General features: G+C 35.5%; 1 pseudogene; it reads right to left on the reverse strand.

The window, feature by feature from the left end:
- Positions 1-20,222, reverse strand: part of LOC131858968 (probable fructokinase-5) — a 45,552-nt pseudogene extending 25,330 nt beyond the window's left edge.
- Positions 20,223-23,417: the final 3,195 nt, after the last annotated feature.

Genomic DNA, 23,417 nt, shown 5'->3' on the forward strand with positions numbered 1-23,417 from the left:
ATCCTTGAGTAAACCTAGAAATCTAACACTTAATATTCTTCCCGATAATCATATACCTCTTCTCGAGGACAAGATTATTCTTCCTCCTAAGGAAAGAAATAATCTTATTCCCAAAGAGGAATCTATTTCTTCTTCTAAAGATAAGACTATCATTCCTCCTAAAGAAAGTGATATTCTTTTTTCCTAAGGAATAATCCATTCCTTCCCCTAAGGATGAGTATATTATTCATCCCAAAGGTACAAAATCTCTTCCTCCTAAGAATCAACCTAAGGATAAATATATCATTCCTCCTAAGGATAGACCTATTCCTCCTCCTCATGATGGACCCAGTCTCCTTCGTACACCTCCTATTCCACCTCTATATGGTGCGGTTTTTCCTCCTACATCTTACAAAGTGAAGTGACCGACCTCTCCTATTATTCAACCTAAAAGACCTTCTCCTATGCACCCTTTCTTCAAAGAAGAAAGTAAGCCTATACCCAATGAACCTAAACCTTCACAACCTTTGGCCAAAACTAAATGAAACCGTTGTGCGAGAGAATGTCGTTGAAGATGTCGTGCGCGTGCTCGTGAACTTGATTCCCAAACCATTTCTTCTCCCAAGAAACCAACTATTAACATAATTCCATTTATTCAACCTACTCCTAATGAAGCTATTCAACCCAATTCTCCAAGACGCAAAATGCTTAAGACAAATGATGGTTCAAGTTCTATTCCTATTAGAGCTCCTATTTTGTTAATCTTGATGAAGAAATAGGTGAGAATGTTGTTAATGATGAAAATGTTGATCCTAATATTTATGATGATGAATATGAATATGTTGATGTTGACTATGATTTATCTAAACAATTTATAATAGCATTTATCCTAGATCCTAGTAACAGACAAAGTGACTCATCATTAGAGCATGGTCCTTGTATGGAACTTGTGATAGCTCCATTTACTATACTCGATGTTGCTCCTCTTGCATGTTGTCCACCTTCCCGAAACAATGATGAGCAAGATTAGGGGGCAAATGACATGCTTGATTAGCTTGATTAGCACTGTAGATTCTCTCTCTTCTCTCTTGCTTGTTTGTGTTCTTCTTCTATTTCTCTCTCAATTCTTCTATTTGTTATCCCTAGTTTTGCCTACTTGAGGATGATGCAAAGTGTTGAGATCTCTTTTGGTCTTTCCCATGTTGACTCAAAAGGCACATGTGTCCCCTTCTTCCATGGTGGTTTCCTTTCTTTGAAGGATGAGGATAGTTCTATGCATATATATATACATGATATACATTGGTTATCATAAAAAGCATACTGACTCCAAAGTTAAGTGAAACCACCCCTTGTTTTGTGTTTTGTGATTATTATCCTGTGATTTGTCCTCTCTTGGGGGCTAAATTATTGTGATAACGTGCTTGTCTTTTTGGGTGTATCCTACCTTAAAACAATTTCTCCCAATAAGGTGCATGCAATTGCTTTAACGTGGGGGCATACACTCCGCTCAATGATTCTCTCTCTTGCATATCTTGATACTTAAATTTACTTAGTGAACTTTGTCTTTTGCTTTGTAATTTTTGGTATTTTCTTTTCATGAATCATAGTAAGATAACCTTATTAGTTTGTAGTCATGGTTCTCTCTTTCTCTCTATCATGATCAAGTCCCTTTTACCTTATCACCAAAGTTGTAAGATCCCAAAGTAGATTTGAGGCTTGGTGTATCTTGCCTCCTCGATGACTTGGTGAAAGTTTTTCAATGTGAACCCTTTGTAGTTTACCGAGAGTATTATTGAATTCATACTCCTGCTAAAGTGGGGGTTAAATGTAGCATCCTAAAATTGCACCCCTTTGCAATTTTGACCACATTGGGTCCTTACCTTCACATTTGCGCACCTTGGCCTGCTTGGGACCTGATTATGCTCATGCCCCTTCCATATTGCATCACTTTGTGACATCTTTCATTTATTTGGAATTTGATCCTTACCCCAAAATAAGGAAAGACCAAGGCATGGCGCCCTGGTCCTCAATAGGCACCATGGTCCCCCTCATTTTTGGGCCCCTTAACCCATTTTCACATTTCAAATTTGAGCGGGAATTCCCTCTCCATGTCGGCTCATGTTGGAAAATTAATCAGTTTTCTCAATGGGAAAGTATATAAAGAGGATTTCCCCTCTCATTTGAACATCAACAAGCAATCCACTTTCATAAATAAAGCATAGATTGCACACATGAGATCAAGAAATCAAGCATTCAAGAGTAATTGACAATTTTTAATCTTCCTTCAAGCCTTGGAGTAGCAATAGAGTCAAGGATCAAACATTGAAGTGGAGATTTACATCCTATTTCATGAAACCCTAATTTCATGTGGAGGCAATCAAAACTTCACAAGGAGGTATAATTATTCAATTTTCAGTCATAATTCAATATCTCTTTCAAAAGGAGAACCTTTCCTTACAATCAAATGTTTCAATTACATTTATTTAAATTTCATGGTTAATTAAAAAACCAGGGTTTGAACTAAGGCAAGCCCCTATTCCCAACCTATTTCCCTTTCTTTCTCTATGTAGGAAATAGGTATAGAGTTGTACTCTTTAGAATAAGCTTCATTCACATAGACGAATAAACCCTTTTCAGCATGCGAAATGTTCAGAGGACTGTGGTGCTGCATCCTGGTCCCAACTTTTTAGGAGCTTTTTTGAGGGTTAGAGCTGACTCGGGTTATATTTCTCAATTCTAGGTATCTAGCTCAATCTCGCATCTATAGCTCATTGTTTTCCTAGCAGTACCTTCATTTTTTAGCATTTTACCTTAAATCAACATTTAAACTTACAAAAGAGAGGAAAAAACCACACACCAATTAATCAATCCATTCAGCATTCAGTCCTTAATCTGATTTGTGACTGAAACTAGTGGATTCCCTTCCCTCTTTTGAATGTAAAGGGTATTTAAGAAAAATTGATTTGGTGATTTCTCCCTTCTACATTGCAAATTTCCAAATCAAATTTTCCCCTCTGCATTGATATATCTCACAAAAGGAAATGTAACAATTTCATCATATTTTAATCTCCAAGAGCTTTTTTTTGACTAGTTTTCTTGATTGTCAATATGGATAGGTATTGTCCCTTGAGATGTAGGGCAAGATATACTAGTGGAAGAACAAAGATTGTTTTCTTGTGGTAAAATAATTGAGACAAAAGAAGGAAGATTGTTTGATGGAGGAGGATATTTGGATGGGTGAATGTTTCTCTTTTTTACAAAATACTTGTTAAGAATTTAAACTTCAAGGAGATCATTCATAGATGTTTTAGATGATTAATGTGGGTATCTTGGACCTTCTATAGTGTATTGTGAAGGAGGATCTATATGGTCCTTGATTTTTTGTACTTGTTTTTCAAGTCCTTGTCCACTATAGCCTTGTTTTGAAATAATATCATAGCCAATCTCCTAAGATGTTTTTGATTGTGAAGGAGAAGGGCTTTTGTTATGAATTTCTTCAAAAAAATTTGTGTAAGGAAAAGTTGAAGAGACAAAAGGATGAATATATGAAGAAGGGATATCCTTTGTAGGGAGATTCTCCTTTGCATCATTACTCATGTTCTCTTTATTAGGTTGGAAAAGAGAATTCTCATCCTCTAAGGCTCCATCTTTGATAAATGTTATATTAGGAGATGGGTCAAGAATAAACTGCATAACATCATATTTCCTACAAGTATGTTGAAGATCAAGATAAAATCTAGGAGAATAAGGAGGATCTAGAGAGATTGATATACCAACATATTTACCGTGCCCCCTTGCTCCTAAGTATCTTCATGAGAAGACGATGGTTCAAAGTCGCTCTTCAATGTTGCCTCTCCATTAGAGAGATCATTAATATGAGTATTGATTCTTTCCTTATTAACATAAAATACCCTAGGAGAGGTGTAAGTGCTAGTGTTTTCAATGTCAGATCTAGGGTTGTCAAGGGTATTATCCACCAAAATTCTTATGAAATCCACATATTCCATTAATTTCCTTAAAAATGTTATGATATAACAATATGAAACATGGATAAAAGCCTTGAAAATGCTTTATAAGTAGGAAGTAATGTTGAAATCCTTATTGTGAAATATGTGAAAGCACTATGAAAGAACGTAAGCAAAAAGAAATAAAAGAAGCTATTATCCAACACATATTTTTGATAAAAATAGATAACAAATAATGTAATCACATGTGAAATAGAAAACCATTCAAATTTTATGAATTCCATTATGAAAAATTAGATCTAAAAATACCAAATAAAAAATCTGCAAAATGTTTGAAGCATCAGGTTCATCAAAATGTATTGGATGGAAAATTAGGGTTTCACAAGTTAAGCCTTGTAAACTAGGAAATGAGATAAATTTCTAAAAAATACATTAAAGGAAGGGAGAACTCAATCAATCCAATGCAAAAGGACTGAATGCAGATCAAGTTCTTTTTACTTTGTTTAGTTGAAATTGATTTGAATGTATTTTAATGCAAGATCTAGGGTGAATGATAGAGAATTTCTAGAAAACAATAGGAACAACAAGCTACAGACATGGAATGCAGACATAGAGCTAAGTTTGAGCACAAGAAACATAAGAGGACCCGTGACAACAAGTTCAACTTGAAAGTGTGGAACCATGTGGAAATTAGCGATCTGGTCTCTAATGTTAGATGCAGATAGACAAGAATCTTTCAAAATCAGGATGTTGCTCAAAATCTATTTCCAAAAGATCATTGAGAATTATTGGGACCATGTGGCAATTAGTGACCCAGTCCTCTGATTTTTGCCTCTACAAAAGTCAGAATTGATCATGATCATCTCCTTTGCTAGAATCTCTATCCATGGCTACTGGATTTGTTGGTCTCACATAGAAATAAGGGAAAAAATATTATTGATAGTGGTTATCCTTAGGTCAAACCCCATGTTTGGAATTAACCCTTGAATTGAAGTTGAAATACTGAAGTAAATGCTAAATGATATACCTCAGATCTACTACAACTGATAATGGATGATGATGCATAACATGAACATGAATGACCTAATAAAAAAAACACGCTTGCATGAATATTGATGTAGATTTTCTACTCTATGATTCTTAAAGGATATGCTGAGATGAAATTCTACCTTAAATGCTTGATGCTTGATGTCAAAAGATAACAAATGGTTACAATATTAATGGACATCAAAATGAATAGGAAGAATGCTCTTATATAGGGTTCCTAAGGTAATTTACCAATTAAGTTGACCTCTAATGGTCAAATTGAAACATCGAGAACTGAATTCACAAGGGAGTCAAAGTGCATCGACCCATTTAAATTTGGGTTCTATTTAAGGAGGACCAAGATGCCCCAGGTGCCATGGTCTTGGGACCAGGATGCCTTGGGTGCCATGGTCCACCAAAAATAGGATAGACAAGTGGGAGATTATGGTGCACAACTCGAGGCACAAATTTAGTTCTTTGTGGAGAGAAATGACATCAGATTCAAGTTGAAAAGACTTAAAATAGACTCGGGAGAGAGCTAAGATAGGACACACTAAAGTAGGGGCACAAAAGGTGGTGTAAATCATGTAGGGTTATAATTTATGATGCTACAAACACATCCATATTATCTTTCTACATGTTTCTCATCCACTCAATACTTTATTGTTGTTTATTTTGTTGCATTACCAATATCCTGTCCTTGATTGATGCATTGGATTCCTTCCATTCTTGTGCACCTCTAGCTTTCTCCATTTTGTTAAGTATTTGCTTCTTTTTAGGAAATCATGCACCAAGATTTCATTAGTTGTATAATTCAAAAAGATCATCCTTGTATCTTCCTTTGCTATGCTTCAACATCTATTCAATTGACATTTATTTATTTTTTTTAATTTGTTATCCATCTTCTCATTCATCCAGTTCCATGCGCCCCTACCTCTTTTAGTTTGTTAATTTTTATTTTTTCTAATTTTCTTGCATGCCTTCCAATATCATATATGTTGTAAAATAAGGTGAAGAAAGATTGCAAGACAAAATTTAAATGAATATTATTGCAAATTTGAAATTATTTTAACCCTTATCAAAGTGATTGTAGAATCAAAACAAGAACAAGAAAACCATTACACATGAAACACCAAATTTATGTGGAGAAACCTTTTTAGGAAAAAAATCCACCACAAAAAGAGAGACAAGTATATTACTAATAAAATGAAGATTACAATAGAAATACACTTCTCTTGTAGACCTCTATAAGATTTTGCAAAACTTCATTATCTTGGAAACTGAAGAAGAATGAATGAATAACTCTAGCTTAAGGCCCCAATTTATAGAGATTTGTGAGGATAGATACCACCATGGTATCACCAAACAACATGCTACAAAACTACCTAGAAAAAATCACGTGTATCTCTTTGAAATGAGTCAAAAACACACAAAATAGCCTCTTACAAATGCTTTTATAGCTGTCATAAGGCATCTATCATGCATGGGCACCCGCATAAGGATTTAGTCATAAATATTCTCATAGAATCAATAATGATAGTCATAATTGTCATAGATTCTCTTACAACCCTTGACAAGTGTCGAACCACCTCAAAATAGAGGATTCCAAGAGGAGACACCTAGCTATTTTGTTCTTTTCCTAGAGGACAAACGATAAAAGTAGCTTTTCCTTTACATGATCTGTTTCACCACCATTGGTTAAATGGTTTAACCTCTTATGGGTAAATTAGAAGGGACATTAGGAAAATAATAAATAAAGGATTTACAAGGTTGATGGCACCTAAATCCTAACACTATATTTTAATGTCCATTCATATCCAAGACTTTTGATTTCTCTTTCTTATGGATGAAGACAAAAAACATGTCTCATGCCTCTATATTGTTTGGTATTATTAGTAATTTATTTCTTTGTGGTTCCTTCTCTATTTTCTTTATTTCCTCTCATTGTCTTTATTCAACTACCCACTTAGAAATGAATTATATAAGCTATAAATTGAAAATGGATGGAAGAGTTTGAAACCTTCTCCTAGATGCTCTTGCATCAAACACACTAGGTAGGAATTTTTTTGTGAGTAGAACTCACAATATAGAGTTGGGTAATAGAACTACCCTCTCAGGTTGTAACCAAAATACAACAAATACCATTCCCATGTTAGGTACAATTTTTTTTCTCTCCTCTTTTAGCATCTTGTCGAAACAATTGTCATCCTCCTCCCACGACTCTTCTCATTAATATTATCTCCTCTCATGGATTTACATCCACCATTTATTGTCTCCCTCTGCCAAAGTATTTTTCCTTTACTCTTCTCCTTCATGGGATCCAACCCACCATTATCCAACCTCCTCCACCAAATAATCTTCCCACTCTTATCTTCTTTTATGGATTTTGATCTACCACAAATCGACCACCTCCACCAAAATACTTTTGTGCTATCATCTACCACTTCCACATGAAAAAATGAAACCTTATAACACCAATCTATAATATTTACAAAATCCACTTGCACTCTCTCTATAGCTTCTACATGCACATATGCATGTGGGAAACAATGTAGCAAATGGAGAGGGGGGGCGAATCATTTTGCTCACAAACCTTATTAAATTTAACACAATTTTAGATTTGATAATTAACAATGAAAGCACAAAGCAACAACACATCAATAACACACATAACACCAAGATTTTTGATGTGGAAAACTTGGTTAAAGGAAAAACCACAATGGGAACCTGTTGGCAATTGACACTCAACTGGTTGGTTTCACTATGTTGTCATTGATGGAAACATGGTATTTTGTTCCAACTTCATGTTTTGGTTCAGTTGTATACTAGTAGGCACTTCATAGATGCTACACCAACACAAACACCAATAGGATAGAAGGATTTCTTTGGTTATCGACAATGCAGGCCGACATGGTTTAGAATATGGTTATCGGTATTGGAGGTCGACATCTCTTGGATCCGACATCGACAATTGTTTTTGATATTCATGCATTTATGTTATCTAGTCGACATGTAATTATCTTTTTAAGCCGACATAAGGTATGATAAGTTGCATAAGATATATAGGTCAGTTGGATTAGATCATTTTGATATAGAAATGGTGATGGATATGTGAATGTGATATAATGCAAAATATATCAAAGAGATTATGTATGTGAGGATATTTATGTAAGGGTTATTTTAGTAAAGGGTTTAGGGTTTCAGACCGGAATAGACAGAGCTTAAATCAGAACTATATTCTGGCATATAAGATGCTATCTTAGCAGTTTAACACTTCTCCAGATTGTAGTCTGGATTTATATGTAGTCAACGAGGCTCCATTTGTGATTGAGCAATGTGCTCTAGGATGTAAGCCTTCCCGCAAGTGCAGACCCCTTATATTTTGTAATATCTCTTCATAAGGCCAATGGATTGATATTGTGGGTCAAAAATCCCACTGTAGTTTTTCCTCTTTGAGGTTTTCCACGTATAATTATGTATGTTATGATTCTCATTTATGTGATTGGCTTATTGATTGATTTAGTTCTTTCAATTTTGTATGTACCGGTATACGGGTTGGTGTATGCATGTTTTCATAAGGCTAAAATTAATTCATCCAGTATAACACTGATTCACCCCCCTCTCAGTGTTATTGGATTCCAACAATTGGTATCAGAGCCTTGTGCCTTGGAGGAAGTTTAACAACTTGAGGAAGATCTTGAATCCGGAATCCATGGACATGGGCTTGTAGAAACAATTTGATATGGCACTTGAAGATTAAGATGCTAAAAGGTTGAAGAGCTTAAAGCTACAAGATGAATTGAATTCTGCTAAGGAATTCATTCTTCTCCTACAAGAGAGGCTATCATATGTTCAAGCTAGGAGGAAGGAACTTTTGCAAAGTCAAGATGATGAAGAGAAAGATGCACTTAAGGAACAATGTCATAAATTGATTCAGGAGAACATTATTATGAGAAATGAAATGCAAGCTATAACTATGAGAATGTATAAAGAGATTGAGGACCAAAAGAGGAAGGAAGAAAATCTTATTGTATCCTTGAAGAACAAATTTGAAGAATGTGGTAGGTTGGATCATTAGAATGATATGTCGAGAACTGATTTAGTACAATCCCAGAGTAATGAACAAGAGCTTGAGAGACAAATAATAATTCTGAGAGAAGATCTAACTACTGCAAGTGAGTATAAAGAAAAATTCAAGATTAGCTCAACACTACTAGATGAGTTGTTGAAAAGACAAAGGCAGATTGGAGATTCCAGTGGACTTGGATTTGAGCAAGGACAAAGTTCTGGTATTGCTAATGAAGATCAAAACCATAAGGCACCGGTAAGGCAATTTAATGCTTAGAAATTTAATGGTAGATATTTTCTTTGCAATAGATTTGGTCACATGGCTAGACAATGTAGAAATAGAGCAAATCAGAATCCTCATTCTGCTCTCGATAAATGTTCTAAATGCAATAAGTATGGTCATAAGACAAAAGATTGCAAAATGAATGTTAAATGGTATGCATGTGGAAAGTTTGGACATATGGTTAATCAGTGCAGGTCAAGCAATTTCATTGGTTTTAGCAAAGCAATTCAAAGGAACAATGTTACATGTTATGCATGTAATGAGGTTGGACATATTGCTAAATTCTGTAAAAACATAAATCCACCGATTGGTAATGGAGGATCAAATGAGAAAGGAAAAGAGAAGGTTAGTGAAATCTGGCAAGATCATACTCAAAGATGGGATAAGAAGACTAAAGAACAATCATCAGATGGAAATGCACTAGTTACTTATCCAATAGAGGAGGTTGCTCCTACACTGATAGGTAGCTCATCCAGTAACTAAGGCAGATGCCCTAGGGGTAGGCAAAATTCATGAAGATGTTGCATATGCCCTGGGAAGAGGTTCTGGAAGATGTTCCAGACATTAGAGATGCTCATCTAGCATGGATATGTTCTATTCGAGATCTGATATCTTTCACCAACAGTCATTAATGTCAATGGAAGATTAGGGTTTTTCTCAGAGGTTAAAATATCAAATTCACTTCATTATTTATCACCTTGCATTTAGAGTGATTTTAGAGTGATTAAGAGAGACTAAGAGTGATCAAAGGCATTTTAGAACAATCGGATTTCTTCTTGAGCGATTTCACCGGTGTCTGGAAGAATTTGTTAAGGGTTTTCGCTGGAAGCGATCAACAGGTATTTATCTTTAAACATGGAAGTAGGATCATCATCTATTCCTATCTTTGTTTCAATCTGACTGTAGTAGAGGTCAAGGACCGCCCCATGCCAATTTTCAAGCAGTATCTGCATGTGGCTACCCTGGAAGATTTGGTTGGAGCATTTTCCCGTGTTCTAGAGGGAGTTGTCTATGTTGAAGATGTTAGGGAATACATACATTTTCACATTGAGGACTTGGGAACATTTGAAATAAAGGGCATATACATGAGCGATTTGATGGGAGAATCTAGAAAGATCAAACCGACATACAAGCACATTGAAGACTTAGGGTTTACTGGCATTCTGGACATCCCTAAATTTGAAGATGAGATAATTAGGTATGTTTTGAGAAGAGTAAATGGGGAGTTTATCAGGTTGGATAGACCTTACAAGATCACCAAGGAAGCCATCAGGGCAATCACTGGTTTGCCACAGGTTGGGCAACGCCCAGAGAAGAAGGTTTCAAATGATTACGTGAATAAAATTACCGATGCGGCATCTGACAAGAGATCTATGAGAATAAGCACTATTACCAACATGAACATCAAATTCGATAGCATGATCATTGGATATAAGGTAACTCAGTCAAATCGACTGAACTTTGTTTCCAGTTCCTGCATTTTTGCAACATAGAAAATGATGAGATAAAATGAGAAATTGGATCTATGCGATTGCATGTTAGATGAGCTATTAATAAACCTAGGAAAGATTAAGGGAGAAAAGAAAGGAACCTTCCGGTATGGCAACTTAGTTGTCTAGTTAATGTTATTTTTCATGAATGACATACCCGATTTTGGGAAGAGTAATGGAAATTTGATATCCTGGTAGGGAGACAATTGAAATAGTCAATTGCTACTTTAGGCAGTTAGAGAGATGATAAAGTACGGGGATATTTTAAGGGGTTCCAAAAATCTATTAAGTCTAGGGAAAGAGTTCCTAAGAATATTGTTAAAAAATATTCAACTGACATATTCTTCATGGTGAAGAAGGATGAAACACTTATGAAAGTGATTAAGCCCCAAAAGATTTGGATTGAGGAAATGGGCTATGAAGTGGATGCACAGATCCTTGAGGTTTATGCAAAAATGTTGATTGATGCACCTATTGATGAGGCAGAGAAGCCCCGTGGTAATGAAAAACAAAAACCACAAGAGGTTGAAATAGAGCTCAACCAAAAGAAGAGAGAGATGCAGGAAGGAAAGGCTAGCAAATTTATTGAGAAGGTCTCACAGGATGTTAAAGCATTAACTGATGCTGTCCCAGAGAAAGGCAGGAAGAGGAAGAATCCAGAAGTACACATTGAGTTTGTTATAGCAGAGTCTGAATGTGAGGATGACACACCCTTGGCATTCAATAGGGTTGCAAGGAAGATAACAACAGAAACAAAGGTAGAGGCTAAAAAGAAACCGATTAGGAAGGTTAAATTCAAAATACCGACATAGAAGCAAGCACCAAAAGTAACCACTTCAGCTCCATCTAGTACTACAAGAAGGAAGAAGAAGAGTGACATCGATCTGGCAATTCAATATCGTAATGTGACTATCATTCCACCAAAAAATTGTGCAGAGTTAGTAGATGAAATCACTAAGGATGGCATGCTAAAGAATGTACAGTTTTATTATGAACACTTAGAGGATGATGAACAAAAAGAGGTAGAGGAAGCAGTATTATTATATTTGGATATTTATAAGAAAGCCTTAATAGAAATTGAAAACCAAATACCGACATAATTATATAATATGTTAGATGCTAGAAGTCTATCAGCAATGCAAGAAGACAAGCATATTAAAATTCAAGAGTTGTTATCTGTTTGTGTTACTATTGCTCCAGAGGAAATGGAAATGATGCTTGACGTGGCAGATAGAAAAGTCTTTAATAGAAAACATAGAATAACCAGTCTGATGCTAGGAAGGGTAAATGAGATAATAAAGGAGACTCAAAAGGCATGGGTTAAGTTCTTTGGAGAGAACAAAGGTTTGTTTACTTCACCGGAATCAAAGAAAGATACTGTAGAAACCCTAGCTGAAGGAAAATGAAAGGGGATTATTGGTACTTCACCCTCAGTTTTGAAAAACATTAAGATAGTGGAAATCAAGCCCAAGATAGATACAAATGTATAGACAGATGTTGAGATACCGACTAATACAGAGAGTGAAAAGGTTGATGATGTATAGGATACTGAGGATAGCAGTCCTCCAGATACAAATGTATAGGTTGAGGTTAAAGTTCCTACAGAGGAACCGATAGTTACAGAGACTGCACCAAGTGGCGAAGCCACTGGTGCAAGTGAGGAAGCTATAAAGGACAAATAATCAGAGGAGAAGAAAGGAGAAATTGATAGAGAACCGGTAGTTGGTCCACCATTGTTGTCAATTGACACCTCACATGTTGAAAAGAAAAACATAACCGAGATGAGTCCTATTGAACTCATGATGATGGTAGCAAAATAAATTAATGAAGGAGGGATCTATAGATAAAGGGATAATTGATCAGTCAATCACTATTTTACACAAACTAGTCCCAGAGTGCAAGATTGACAATGAAGAGAGCCCATCTAGTAAGCTTAAGACAACTACTAAGCATATTTCAAAGGATTTTCAATCCTTACAACAAATTTCAAACCGACAAGCACTGGAGAGGTTCACTCAGGCTAAAAGAGCTGCATTTAATCAGGTGATTGAATCCGAGAAGAAGAAGATTGATGAAAAGCTAAAACTGATAGATAATTCTTTGAAGCAGTGTACACATATTTATAGGGTATGTTGTAACACATATATACTTACAGTTAATGTGGATAAGAAGATAAAAGAATTTTAGGAGAAAACTGCAAATATAGCTAAATCTTTTGATGAATTGACTTCATTGACTACATCCGTTGATGGTCAAATTTTGATTTTGGAGGCCCAAATTTCTGTTCTTGAGAAGGAAAGAGATAAAGTCATAAGAAGACCTAGAAGTCTGAGAGGATTGGTGAGTCCCCAGTTGGATTCACTCAGTGTACATAAGAAAGAATGTATGGATATGGTTGGAAAGCCCACACCGGAAGAGGTAAGTGAGAAAGAATCACTTACACATATATTAAATGGACTTGTATCTATTTCTGGCACTTTCAAAACTGGTCGGGATACTTATGTTGAGCTATTGGAGAAGGCTTATCCAGAAATTTTGAAATTTGTTAAGCTCCGGTAAGACATTTTTGGGATATTCATTGTACAGTTTTTTTTGGGGGATCTTTGACATTGTTTTTAAAATTTTGATGGCATTGATGTCAAAGGGAGAGTGATATAGATGTGAAAAATAATATAAGGAGTTGTATATATTAGGGGGAGATATGGAGATATGGAGTATGGAGTATTTTGCATTAATGAATATTCAGCTCAGGAGGAGCAGGCAGGATGGAACTGACAAATGAAACCTTGACCATTTTTCACATGAGTGTTGTCATCAATGCCAAAGGGGGAGATTGTTGGCAATTGACACTCAATTGGTTGGTTTCACTATCTTGTCATTGATGGAAACATGGTATTTTGTTCCGACTTCATGTTTTGGTTCAGTTGTATACCGACAGACACTTCATAGACACTACATAGGCACCAACACTGGCAAGACATAAGGATTTCTTTGGTTACCGACAATGCAGGTTGACATGGTTTAGAATATGGTTATTGGTATTGGAGGCCGACATCTCTTGGATCTGACATCAACAATTGTTTTTGATATTCATGCATTTATGTTATCTAGCTGACATTTAATTTGATATTGTAATTATCTTTGTAAGCCGACATAAGGCATGATAAGTTGCATAGGATATATAGGTCAGTTGGATTAGATCATTTTGTTATTGTAATGGTGATGGATATGAGAATGTGATATAATGCGAAATATATCAAAGAGATTATGTATGTGAGGATATTTATGTAAGGGTTATTCCGGTAAAGGGTTTAGGGTTTCAGATCGAAACAAACAGAGCTTAAACCGAAACTATAATCTGGCATAGAAGATGCTATCTTAGCAGTTCAACACTTCTCCTGATTGTAGTTTGGATTTATATGTAGTTAGTGAGGCTCAATTTGCGATTGAGCAGTGTGCTCTAGGTTGTAAGCTTTACTGCAAGTGCAGGCCCCTTATATTTTGTAATATCTCTTCATATGGCTAGTGGATTGATATTGTGGGTCACAAATCCCACCGTGGTTTTTCCTCTTTGAGGTTTTCCATGTATAATTCTGTGTGTTATGATTCTCATTTATGTGATTGTCTTATTGGTTTCTTTACTTCTTTCAGTTATGTATCTACCGGTATACTGGTTGGTGTATGCATGTTTTCATAAGGATAAAATTAATTCATCTAGTATAACACTGATTCACCCCCCCCCTCTCAGTGTTATTGGATTCCCACATAACCTACCCATAATGAGATAATACCTTGTTAGGAGTATATGAAATATTACAATGGGGAATGCACATGCATTCAGGCATACTTCCTAGAGCTTACTGCTCAAAACACAATAATAGCAAGGGCTACAACATTGGGGAAGACTCATTGTCTTACAAACACATTCGGATTACATCCGGAAGATCATGAACTGATAAAATAGCATCTCCTCATGCCTGGTAACAATTCTACATAAGAACACAATTTGATCTGCCACACTTCTTCACACTTCTTCTCTGCTACCAAAAGATCAAAGCATTATTCACACATCACACACATTCACAGTTTCCATGCAAATACATTTGCAACATGATTATTACATATATTTATACAAGTCATCAACCTATATTTCAAGGTCGGCTCAACCCATAGCCCAAATTACAAAATATGATCACACACGCTACAATATTACATGTGGACCAAAAAAAGGTCGGCGAAGACATAGTTTGGACCCAAATCAACTCCTCGAACACACAACACCTCCAAGAATTATGGCTCAAATATCCGCAACATGCTATAATCATCCGATTGACCAAGAACACCGCATAACATGAACATACCAAGAAAATCATCAATAACATGCACAACGATCAATGCAGACCACCAACACGAATAGAAAATGATCTAGAAACATCCATAAGCATCATGAATTACCACAACAACAATCACAACATCACCACTTACTAGAATCTTTATCAACATTATACTGAACCTCAAGAACACTCACTGAATTGACTGTCAAATTGAAAGATTCACTTGAGGACATCCAAATCATGAACCATCTGAATTAAGCACACATATGAATGTCCCAAACACTCTACCAAATCTGTAAAACAATATATTGCAATCTCGGAGCAATGCAGAGAAAAATCTAGAATACTGATAATCACAAGCAACTAAAAAACCAACCACAATATCGAATCTGATAACTCGATCAAATCACCATGCATACCACTGAAACATCAGTTGAATCAACTAGATATACTTATCTCAAAACCCTTTAATCCACATCAACTCAAATGCAACATATTGGCCAAACCAACTCACATAATTTGACTGCAACACTGGAACACACAGAGGAATATGGTGAAATTAATAAGAACACATCATTCCTACAAACTTCTTAACTATATCCAACAATCTCCCCCTTTGGAATTGATGGAAACATATGAATGTGAAAAATAATCAATGCAAAGAAAGAATTCAACTACCAACAAACTGCCCAAAATTCTCAATAATTTTCTCCTAAGATCAAGCATATGATATAACAGTTTTGCACATGATTCTCTCCCCCTTTGACATCAATGCAAAAGGAACATATGCAAAACATGATTTTATTAGAACTAACTCATAAATCTGAACAACTGAACCACAATATTGACTACTCCCCCTGAGTAGAAGCCTCACTCATCAATCCTGATCACAAGATATCACTATGAAGTCCATCAGACTGATGCAATTCCATGCATCTTACTTCTTATCAGGAGAGGAAATTACCCCTAGCTTCTCTCTGAGATACTCAAAAGTATCCTTAGGCAAAGGCTTCCTGAAGATATTTGCAATCTGATCCTTTGTATATATATACTCAAATCTGACTTCTTTCTCATTCACCTTCTCTCTCAAAAAATGAAACTTGATTGATATAGCTTGGTCTTAGAATGTAGCACCAGATTCTTAGAAATGTTGATAACACTTGAATTATCATAGTATATAGCAGTATGTTCATGAAAAACAACTTTAATATCTTTCAACATCTGCTTCATCCATGTCACCTGAGTACAATTTCTAGCAACATCAATGTATTCAGTTTTTGCAGTAGATAAAGATATAACATTCTTCTTCTTACTCATCCATGAAACCAATCTATTACCCAAGAAAAATGCACCACCACTAGTACTCTTTTTGTCATCAACATCACCTGCCTAGTCAACATATATAAAAGCACTCAAAGTAAAAGCACCATCTTTAGGATACCACAAACCAAAATCAAGTGCTCCTTTCAAATATCTAAAAATTCTCTTCACAACAACAACATGAGATTCCTTAGGATCACCTTGAAATCTAGAAACAAGACAAACAACATTCATAATATCTGGTCTAGTCTGAGTTAAATATAACAATCCACAAATCATAGACTTTTATCTAGTGTGATTTGATTTTGGAGAATCATCATCCTTAGTCAACTTACATCCGGTCACCATAGGAGTACCAACTGACTTTGCATCATCTAAACCAAACTTTTTCAACAATTCCTTCACATACTTAGATTGAGATATGAAAATACCTTTATCCAACTGAGTAATTTGCAATCCCAAAAATAATTTCATGTCTCCAATCATAGACATCTCAAACTCATTTTGCATATCATCGACAAACTTTATTGAATTCAATCTTCATAAATACTTATCCAATCTAGCATACCAAGCTCTAGGGGCTTTCTTCAATCCATACAATGCTTTCTTCAATCTGCAAACCATATCTTTTTGATCTGTCAACTAAAATCCATCTAGTTGCTCAATATAAACTTCTTCTTCTAGCTCACCATTAAGAAAGACTGACTTGACCTCCATCTGATAATATTTGAAATCTTTGTAAGTAGCATAAGCAAGAAATAATCTAACGGCTTCAATTCTGGCCACTAGAGAAAAAGTCTTCTCAAAGTCAATTCCTTCCATCTGAGAATATCCTTTACAAACAGGTCTCGCTTTATTTCTAACAACTTCACCTTGTTCATTCAACTTATTTCAAAAGACCCATTTAGTTCCAATTGCATTCTTATCTATAGGTCTGGGAACAAGAATCCATGTATCATTCTTTTCAATTTGGCTCAATTCTTCTTCCATTGCTTTAACCCAATTTTCATCTTTGCATGCTTCATCAACATCTTTAGGTTCAATCTTAGAAATCAAGCAGTACTCTTCGACAATTCTTTTCCTAGTCATCACACCTTTATTCTTATCACCTATGATCTTCTTTTATGAATGATTCAATCTCACATACCTGGGAGTCTTAGGATTTTTCTGATTTCTGGACTCTTGAGCTCTTTCTTCTGCACTAGCATTTGTACCTTCTCCTTCACTCACAGGGTTTTTTGGGTCAATCTGATTTTGATTCTGGGTCTGCACTTGCTTTCCTCTATCTGAACTGACATCCTGATCATTTGAATCATATTTGCAATATCTGATCTATCTCACATTGCTTTCATCAACCTTCACATTAACACTCTCAACAATCTTCCTCAATATTTTATTATAACACCTGTAGGCCTTACTCTTAGTAGAATAACCAAGAAAGATTCCTTCATCACATCTAGCATCAAATTTTCCTAGATCTTCATCTCTTTTAATATAGAATTTACTTCCAAATTTTTTGAAATATCTAACTGTAAGAACATGACCAAACCATAACTCAAAAGGAGTCTTACTGGTAATACCTTTAATATGCACTTGGATAAGAGCATATACAGTAGTACTCACAACTTCTCTCCAATAGATATGCGAAACATTTCCTTCAGTCATCATGGTTCTAGCAGCTTCCTAAATTGTTTTGTTCTTCCTCTCCACAACACCATTCCGTTGAGGGGTTCTAGGTGTAGATAACTATCTCTTTACTCCATGCTCTTCACAAAATGCATTAAAATCACTCGAAGTGAATTCACCACCTCTGTCAGATGTCAAACACTTCACCTTCAATCTTATCCCAGTCTCTACCATAGCTTTGAAAATCTTGAACTTCTCCAATGCTTCGGATTTCTCCCTTAATAAAGTAACCCACATCAACCTTGAATAGTCATCAATTAGCAACATGAAATACCTGTCTCCCTACAAGCTTCTCACTCTAGAAGGACCACTCAAATCAGTATGCACAAGATCTAATAATCCATTATAATTATACTATTTGATTTTGAAGGTAACTCTTGTCTACTTCCCTAATTGACATTCCTTACATACCGGATTAGTAGGCTTTACCAACTTAGGAAGATCTCTCACTTCTTGAGTATAACTTATCTTAACCATGCAATCAAAATTCACATGAAACATTATTCTATTTCATAACCAACTGTTATCAACTTTAATACCATCAACATTCAAGTGAAAAATATTACCTTAGTATTTGTACCTGATACAATCTCAATTTTGGAACCACTTAGGATCTTACATTTTCCATTATTGAATTGTAAATCATATCCCTTGTCAACTATCTGTCCAACACTCAAAAGATTATGCTTTAGACCTTCAACATATAAGACATCATCAGTGTTATACTTACCATCAAGAGAAATAGAACCTCTACTGTGGATTATACAAGCTTTGTCATCACCAAATATTACTACACCACCATCATACTTTTCCATACTCACAAACTTACTCTGTGTTATACTTACCATCAAAAGAAATAGAACCTCTACCACGAATTATACAAGATTTTTCATTACCAAATCTTACTACACCACCATCATACTTTTCCATACTCACAAACTTACTCTTATCACCTGTCATAGGATGAGAGCAACCACTGTCAACAACCCATTTATCTTTCTCTTCAACTCTAGCAGCCAAAGCTTTCTCCTCATTAATGCAGCTAGTAGAATTAGTAGTCATCGGATCATCTTCCTTGATAGCAATAAACACCCATTCATCTCCCAAATTTCCCTTATCAGATCCATCATCTGTCACACCTTCATCAATAATATAATAACACTTCTTCTGATTCTTTAGGCTTATATGGCTTAAAAGGCTTCTTAGAAACTCTTTCTGGATACCTTGAGGCAAAATGTCCTATCTTATTACATGAAAAAAATTTAAGAGGCAATTTACTTTCATACTTATCTACACCTTTAGGCAATCTTCTGGCAATAAGTGCTTCAAGCTCCTCAAGCTCTCTTTCTTCTTCTTCAAGTTCTCATTTCCTTATGATATCTAGACACCCTTGTAGAACTTTCTCCTGGATCATATTTCTGCTTCCTGGAAACAATAGCTTTGAATATAGATTCTAACTTAGGAGAGATTCACCAAATTCACTCAACTCAAAGGCAACAAGTTTTCCAATCAACGTGTCTCTAGTCACATCAGTCACCATCCAGATCTCCTCAATAGCAACAACTTTGTGTTTGTAAGCAAGAGGCAAGGATCTCAACTCTTTAGCTACAATCTTTGTTTCTTACAACTTTCCACTGACACATATGATATTAAGGACAAACTCATTCACTTTCTGCATAAAGGATTTAATATTCTCATCTTCTCCCATCTTCAACATCTCATACTTTCCTTTCAAGTTGTGCAACTTAGCAACTTTCACATGACTGTCACCTTCATACAAAGTCTCTAGCTTCTTCCAAATATCATGAGCGGTCTGGAAATCCATCACATTAGTCATCTCAAAATCAGTCAAGGCACTCAAAATAGCTTCCTTCTCCCTAATATTGTATTCGTCTTCCTTAATCTCATATGGAGATGAAGGACCATTTGGAGGAACAATATACATGTTCTTAGTAATCTTTCGATAATCTTCGTCGATGCATCTCAAGTGACACTCCATCCGTTTCTTCCACAAAGAGTAGTTCATTCCATCAAATCTCAGACTATCCTTCTTGTAAGTATAGGTTTCCATCTCGGATCACCTCAAGCGGTCAAGCTTCTTTCAGAGGATCTAGCTCTGATACCAATTGATAGCAACAATGCATCAAACTGAGAGTAGGGGGTGAATCAGTTTTCTCACAAACCTTATTAAACTTAAACACAATTTCAGATTTGATAATTAACAATGAAAGCACAAATCAACACCACATCAATAACACACATAACACCAATATTTTTGACATGGAAAACCCGGTTAAGGGAAAAACCATGGTGGGAACCTACCCACAATGAGATGAAACCCTGTTAGGAGTATATAAAATATTATAATGGGGAATGCACATGCATTCAGGCAAACTACCTAGAGCTCACTACTCAAAACATAATAACGACAAGGGCTACAATCCCGGGGAAGAGTCACTATCTTACAAAAACATTTAGATTACATTCGAAAGATCATGAACTTATAAAATAGCATCTCCTTATGCCTTGTTATAGTTTAAGATAAGCACACAATCTGATCTGCCATACTTCTTCACACTTCTTCTCTGCTGCCGAAATATCAAAGCATTATTCGCGCATCACACACATTTGCAGATACCACGCAGATACATCTGCAACATGATTATTACATATTTTTATACAAGTCATCAACCTATATTTCAAGGTCGGCTCAACCCATAACACAAATTACAAAATATGAGCACACACGCTATAATATTATATGAGGATCAAAAAAATGTTGGCTAAGACATAGTTTGGACTCAAATCAACTCCTCGAACACACAACACCTCCAAGAATTATGCCTCGAACATCTGCAACACGCTATAAACATCTGGTCGACCAAGAACACCGCATAACACAAACATACCAAGGAAATCATCAATAATGCACACAATGATCAATGCAGACCACCAACATAAATAGAAACGATGTAGAAACATCCACAAGCATCATGAATTACCACATAAACAACTGCAACATCACCAATTACAAGAATCTTCATCAACATTATACTGAACCTCAAGAACACTCACTGAACTGACTGTCAAACTGAAAGATTCACTTGTGGACCTCCTAATCATGAACCATCTGAATTGAGGACACATATGAATGTCCCAAACACTATGCCAAATCCGCAAACCAAGATATTGCAATTCCAGCATGCGGAGCAAAATCTAGAACACTAATCATCACAAGCAACCGACAAGGGTGACCATCCTAGTTAGGAGAGAAAAAAGATGGATCAAGGCCCAAAATATCACAAAAAAGAGGAACATGCAAGAAGCAACCACGACAATGCCATCTAATCCATACCCAACAGTTTCAACCCAAAATATGGTAGAGACACCAAACCCACCAAAGGCCAGACATAATCCAACAAGAGAAGATCCATCTACCAAAGCCTCACAATAAAACAAGGCCAAGAGAGGCAACCTAGGGCCATCACCATCTCCCTTATTTGCCTCCTCTACAACTTCTCCTCCTCCCAAATCCCTATTTACGCTCTTCCCACTCCTACTCATTGCTCCTTATTATAGGATTACAATTTCCCCTGATCTATTTTGTCAGCACACTCTAAACTCCTTCATAACATCAACCAAAATTTTCTTTGCACACTTTGATAACTTTATCTACTATGTATATTTTCTTGTAAGAAGAAGTTATTGAGTTATGACTTCCTATGTTTTAAATAGCTTTAATGTTGAGCCCAAATTTGTTAGCTTGTTCACCCTAGGAGGTTTTGGAATACAATAATCTTTGGATCCCATTCTCACCGTGTTGATGACCTTTGAGTGACAATACCCTCATGATTCTCTTGAGTTGGATAACTCTATAAAGAGGGGTATAATCAATAATGAACTAATTATATCAATCTTTCTAAGGTATATTTTAATCCCACAAAATAGTTATTTGAAAAATACACAAAACAAACACAACAAATATAAACACAAAATGATTTATAAACACGACCCTTCTTAAGGTCACCCTGCAAAACCATTGAGTTAGAATTCTTAGAATTTTGTTTTGTCTTGCAAGAATGATGGTATTCAGGGTTTAGTTTCTAGGAAAGGAAGAATGCTACATTTAAAATATTAATCGAAAAAATAAAATATTATATTTCAAGCAAATAAACAAGGTACACCATTTGTTTATTTGTGATTTTTTCAAATAAAATTAAATAAACATTAAAATATGTTTTCACATATAAAAGATATGCTCATCTAAAGATGTACAAAATAAGACAATACTTTGAATAATATTACTTAATTTGTAATGTACTATTTAAAAAAAAAGTTTAGTCTAGTGTATCTAACTCAATCAAAAAAAACAGATTTCTAATTTTTCTAAGAATGTTAAACTTTTGATTAGTTTTGCAAAAGCTTTGATCATTTTAGCATGTAGGTAGGAATTTTAAAAAATTCAAAGGATAGGGAAAGGACTTTAGTCCCTTTGGCTTGGATCCTAGTCATATCGAGGCTAGATAAATAATTTTAAAGAAGATAAGGGGCTGAGAACTTTGCCCCATGTGGTCAAGTGCTAAAGGATTTTGTGTGCGAGGGTTATGATTATTTTTTGCCCCCTTTAAATAGGGGTTGGATAGAGAGCATGACCATGGGCTAAGGAGCTACGTAGGTTATGTGTATGAGATGACGATGTATACATGTCTATGTGGGATTGTATATATGGTAAGCTTTTAGAGTATATATACAGAGATATTTTTTGTGTTTATATAGGGAGGTTATGACTCTGGAGGTATACAAAAGGATTTTTAATGTATATACTTCCGCATAGAATTGCATAGGTTCGGAAAGTGTCAAATTAGTGCTCTGCTGCGAATGACTCTACGAGCTACTGCTCTTCACCGTAGGCATAAACTTTTATGCTATGGGGAAATCGATCTGAATTTATGTGTGCAATCTAGAAAAGTTGTCAGCAAATTGGGATTCGATCATGCAAATATAAAATTGCTGTGGAGAATAGAGAAGACAAGAACCAAGCATGTGACCGGAGTTAGGTTTAGAAAAGACAAGGTCTTTCAATTTTGTTTGAAGTAGATGTTGGCCTCATTGTATTTAACATTTCAGGCTCTTGCGATGTTATTTATATCTACAACAAACAAATTGCATAAAAATCTATATTTTCTTTCAGAATGGCTATGTTGAATTGTATGTGGTTTGGCATGGTTCTCATTCCATGATATTTGTTTGTCCACAAAGTTAAATA

This window comes from Cryptomeria japonica, chromosome 2, assembly GCF_030272615.1.
Source record: "Cryptomeria japonica chromosome 2, Sugi_1.0, whole genome shotgun sequence".
NCBI classification, from domain to species: Eukaryota; Viridiplantae; Streptophyta; class Pinopsida; order Cupressales; family Cupressaceae; genus Cryptomeria; species Cryptomeria japonica.